The sequence below is a fragment of the Primulina eburnea genome, chromosome 6 (assembly GCF_022965805.1).
Source record: "Primulina eburnea isolate SZY01 chromosome 6, ASM2296580v1, whole genome shotgun sequence".
NCBI classification, from domain to species: domain Eukaryota; kingdom Viridiplantae; phylum Streptophyta; class Magnoliopsida; order Lamiales; family Gesneriaceae; genus Primulina; species Primulina eburnea.
In genome coordinates, this window is record NC_133106.1 from 34,180,775 (window position 1) to 34,186,397 (window position 5,623).

A 5,623-nucleotide genomic window follows, 5' to 3' on the forward strand; every position below is an offset into this window, starting at 1 on the left:
TTTCTGGTTCTTTATTGAAATATGATGCTGATATTCGTTCTTGATTTCGTAGAAGTTTAAGCCAAGAAAAGGAAGAAATAATGTTGTTTTCTCAACAAAAACTCGGCCTTGCTGAGTTGATGGTCTCACTATTCTGGTTATCAATTGTTCCTCCATATTTTTGGGTTATCTTAGTTTCAGATTAAGTCCCATTTAAATTTAAAACTTTCCTAAACCGCTTCGTTTTGGCCAAAACAGTAAAAAAATTGGTGTTGACTATACTGAGCATGTTAAAATACGCCAAAATTGATTAATAAGACAAAGATGAAAACAAAATAAATTTTTAATAGATATAGAAGAAGATATATTATTATTGACTCAATACGGTCGATGTGGATCAACACGTTTTCAGACATCATTAACCGATAATATTAAAAGATTTTAAATCAAACCGAACTCATTTTTGTTATTGAAAATCTTATAAATGCCTCGTCAGTTTGGAGTCGTCCATGGGAAAGAAGAGGAAATTAGCGAGCTGTTTCTATTTCATCTGCTATGGAATCCACAAGCTGTAGATCATATATTTAATTTGATTACATTTTTTCAATTGTATTTTTTTATTTTTAAACTAATTTCTTAGACTCAGGTAGAACATATATATGGACAATGATCGTATCACAATTTCGTGTTGTTGTTTCTTGCAACATAAAACAATAATATAGATTTAAACAACACACATTTGATATCAAATATCAACTTCAGACGCTATAAACCAATGTCATTTACTGGAAAATTAGTCATGGGTCTGCAATTTTTATTTTATTCCATGCTCAAATGATATTAATTAATTAAACCCCATATTATCGTAATTTGATTAGAACTTCCCAAGCCATAATCATTTACCGGAATCCAATTTTTAAATACTTTTGGTTTTTGTAAGTCCCGATTTACTCTGATCTTCTGAAAACTTGGTTGATACCCCCGGATGGAGGATGGGCTCGGCCCGCTCCCGATAGCCCATCTCGAGGGAGGCCCAGCACTCAAAGGAGCACTTGAAGTCATCAGCGGGAGGTCATCCGGGAGGTCATCCCAGCCGACCTCCTAAAACAGCAGGACCGTCGATCAGAGAGGGCGGCTGAGGTCCCGTGCCGACCTCCCTTGCCGACCTCCCCGCATGAAGCCGAGCTGACCTCCTACATAGAGATATCGGGACGATTGGAGATGCATTACCCGAGCTCCCTAGCCGACCTCCTATACCGAGCCGACCTCCAACCAAGCCGACCTCCCAGAAGGTGATAGAAGGACAATTGGAGACTCTCCGGCCGAGCTCCCGAGCCGAGCTCCCAGGAGGTCCCAGCATCAGGCGGACTCATATCCACAAGAGTTCTTATTCAAACAATAAGCGCGTAGCCCACCCAGATCAAAGCCCAGAAAGACAAAGCCCATCGGAGATCTAAGCAAATCTATCACGATATCTTATCAAATCTTCCGAAGATTCTGAGGATCCAATCCTACCAAAACTAGGACTCTATTGTTTCCCTATAAATATCAGGTTCATTTCATTATTTTATTCATTCATACTTTTTCACATTCTCTTTGCACACACAGTTTTCTCTCTCAGTTTTCTGACTTGAGCGTCGGAGGGGCTACGCCGGAACAACCTTCCGGCCCCCTTCTAACACTCTTGTTTGTGTTTCTGGATTTCGAGGTGTCTGATCCGAGCTCCCAAGGTGAAGATCCGACCTCCCAGACAGCGTTCAAACGTTTGGTCCGAGCTCTCCAAGCAGAGATCTGACCTCCCAGCTAGTATCACCGATTTCAGCGATATCATTGGTAATCTCAAGCTAGTTAGATCACTGATCCGGTGTTCTTGTAAGTTTTTTGATAGATCTTTTTGTTCTGGTAAAGTCTTCTACTCCGATGAACATAGGGCTTAGATTTCATGAATTCTGATTCGATACTTTGCTTAGTACTTTGTTATGATAGACTTAATATAACATTTAATTTTAATCAAGAAAAAATTAGCAAAACTAAACTGGCTTTGCAAATGTTCAAAAATCAGAATTTAGCCAAAGATGGATCTTCGTGCACTAATTTGACTCTCAGAATGAGTTTTTTCCCCTTAAAAAACCATTTAAAATACAAAGGAAAAAGTTATTGTATTAATATTCAATTTTAACTGGCAAAAACATATATGCTTTTGTCCCCCAAAAAGAAAAGAAAAGAAAAGAAAAGAAATATATACTAAATTGGAGCTACAGAAAATAACGCTGTTCACAGACATATGCCTTCAAAGTCTCCTGCTTGTCAATTCGTACGTCACCACTCGCTTAGTCAATCCGTAGAGTTCCATAAACTGCGTCCAATTTACCAAAATTCATATTCTACAGCTCGAAGAAGAACAAAGATATGGAGATTTCCGAGAATAAATTTTTCTTGTTTTGGTCTGTGATCAGCGTTATTTTCTTGAAACTCGGATTCAGCACTATAGATGATACAGAGCTCTCAAAATCAGTTCCTCCGTTTGTGATGTTTCTGTTCAAACATTCTATGGCTATATTCACATGCTACTTGTCACGCCCCGAGCCTGGACCCGCGCCTGCGTGACTGCACAATGGGCCGCTATAGCAACTACTTCGTATTCGTCCTCGCTTTACGAAAATGATTAACCCAAGTTGCTATAGAAGTCAATTGTAGCATATTATAAACTCATTTTAAATCTTTAGTTTTTACAATCACCCCTCCTTCAGAACGCGACGTCCTCGTCGCGGCCTGACCACTCGATCCACCAGCACCGAGAATCTAGAGGTGGCTCCTACAGGTTCAAGAGGTGGCTCCCGTCATGTAGCACTTTGCCCCGCAGGTTCAAGAGGTGGCTCCCATGCACGTAGCACTTTGCCCCGCATAGCACTTATTTCTCGGTGTTCCATGCCGGTGACCTGCTCTGATACCACTTGTAACGCCCCAGATTCGACGACTGTCCTCACTGTATCAAGACGGGTCTTTCCAGCGTGCTTATGTCCTCACTCACACGCACCCTGGGAAACTTCCCAGGAGGTCACCCATCCCAAAATTGCCCCAAGTCAAGCACGCTTAACTTTGGAGTTCTTATGTGATGAGCTACCGAAAAGAAGATGCACCTTCGTGATATGAGTAGTACCAATCAAATCTTTTAAGCCCTCTTCAACTGTTCAGTCCATTACATTGCCCAGTCTCGGAATCCCTCTCATTCCCGTGTGGGTCGGTTCATTCATGTTCCCTTCACCTAGAAGCCTGCCAGGAGCCGCTCTTTGTCCGTGCAACTAATGGCACCGACGTTCACCCCCCGCCCTCTTCGGCCCCGGGCCTCACATGCCCACCAGCTTCCGCTTGGTTCGTCCCCGAACCACACCGTACTAAGAGAGGTCGGCTCTGATACCACTTAAATGTCACGCCCCGAGACCGGGGTTAGTCGACACCGGCGTTGTCTCACAATCACATAATTGCAAAACAACAAGCCTCGTAGTAAATCAAAATAACCAGTCTTTTTCATAACCAATAATCGTCTTTACAATGCGATAGAAATAAAATGCGGAAGCGGAATACATGATGATAAAATTAAAGACAGAATAAATTCAACTGGTCTCAAATGGAGTTTTCTTCATTACCATCCCCAAAAGTGATCTTGCTCTTCACCCTCGATTTGTTCCTCGTTCTTATCTGGGTGGGAATGTAAGGGGTGAGTATTTTGGGGAAATACTCAGTAAATGGGGGCCGATCGAGCATAACAAATATCGAGGATATACATGCGAATAATTTATCGAAATTTCAATATTAAGCATGTTGAATCAAATAATAACAAAAATAAGAATATAGCACTGCAAGTCATTTCATTTTCTATGGTTTTACTGATCAGTCCCCTATATGTTACTCCTCTAAGGGGCGAGGCCAAAGGAACGGTTATTATAACCCACCGCATCAGGGCCTAAACAAAGCATATCGAAGTTCGGAATTTCCTTTACCATTTCTAAATCACATCATTACAGTGCATTTCAAATAATTCAACATGCTTTCGAATATTATAACTGATATCGAATAACGAATAATTCAAGGGGTTTTATACCGAATGGAAATGAATAGGTTATGCCGATCGAATTTTTTTTAAAGTCGTATTTAAATTATTTCCTACATATATCATTCTCACAAAAATAAAAGGATTTAGTGTGCCCAAATATTTTATATAAAAATATACATATTCGAAAGTTTACCTTAAAAACAATTAAATAATAAGTCATATTTATTAAAAGAGTATAAATACTAATAGTCACTTAAAATAACTATATTTGTGAAATTTTTATATAATAAACAAAAGAAGTCCACAACAAAATAATCAAATAAGTGGACCATATTTATTAAAGAGTATAAATATCAAGGCCACTTAAATAAATATGATTGAGCCATTTTATTCAATAAAATCAGAGGCAAAATAAAACAAAGGAGAAAACCCACTTACGTTTCAAATAAGATAATCGAGAATTGAGTTTGTGGGGAGGATTTGAAGCTTCAAATGGTTACTGGTACAGGGACATCAAATTGCTGCTGCACAATTCGAAGATGACAAATAAAGCTTCGTGAATTTGTTGCAAGAGGGATCCTACGGAAGCTAAAAAAAATTGGACAGAGGTGGGCTTACTGGAAGGCTTCGGAAGTGGTGGAATCTAGACTTCAAACCGCTGCGGCAAAGCTTCGAACTTGGGCTGAAATCTGGCTTGAGGATTGACGGGGAATGCTAACAGAACAATGGACAACAACTTGTTCGAACCGCTGCGGAAATCTCGAGATTCTGGATGAAACTTTGTTCGCTGGAAAACTTTCGAGGAAGGGGAATGATGTGCTCGGAAATTGCAGGCTTGAGATGGTGTGATCTCATTTCTAGTTGGACACCATATATATATAGGGCTGTACCACCCGGCTGAAATGCCCATTCCATAATCATCTTTCCTTAATTGCTGCGCTTCTCTCGAACGTGGACTCCGAGAATCTTGCTCCATGATGAGGGAGTGATTTTGGTTTCTTAATGCAAATTGGAGAGTGAATTCTTGAGTTTGCAAGGATTTCTCCCAAGACTGGTGCCTCCCAAATTGCACGGTCTTGACACTACTCATCCATTCATGCCTTCTTTTTTCGTCACTAGATAAACAAATCTGTCAACATATATCTCCTAAATTTCACCTGCGGAATCTTCGTTCTTGTGTCTTTCTTCGGCGGAGCATGTGGATACTGTTTCTTACCCATTTACTTTGTCAACGCTTTATGCAATCTATTTTTCATCGTGTATGATAATGGAGATTTTACCTCGGATCCCAACTACAAATGGGAGCTCTTCGTCTATGCGTGCTGCACGGTATCAGCAACAATTTTTGCATGTCTTTCAGCTCTTGGCCCGACAAATCTCCAAAGTAATGGTTATCGCATGTTTTCATTTTTTGAATATGCTTCTTGGCTTTATCAATTTGAGAACAAAAGATTGGGGGAATCGCTTCCATCAACCCAGCCAGAAGTACATGATCAAAATCTCACCATCTTCAATGGTACTAATAGCAACAAAGTCAAAGAGTCGACAGAATTTGCAGTTGGGTTGCTGGGCACCATTGTTTTTCAGAAC

At 40.2% G+C, this 5,623-nt stretch overlaps 1 long non-coding RNA gene across 1 annotated transcript; it reads right to left on the reverse strand.

Annotated features, from left to right (window-relative positions):
• Nucleotides 1–2,556: 2,556 nt before the first annotated feature.
• On the reverse strand, nucleotides 2,557–5,108 carry LOC140834564 (uncharacterized). Its single transcript, XR_012118735.1, has 3 exons — nucleotides 4,652–5,108; nucleotides 4,472–4,557; nucleotides 2,557–3,678 (listed from the first exon to the last, which is right to left on the reverse strand). It is a non-coding gene; the product is annotated as an uncharacterized lncRNA (long non-coding RNA).
• Nucleotides 5,109–5,623: the final 515 nt, after the last annotated feature.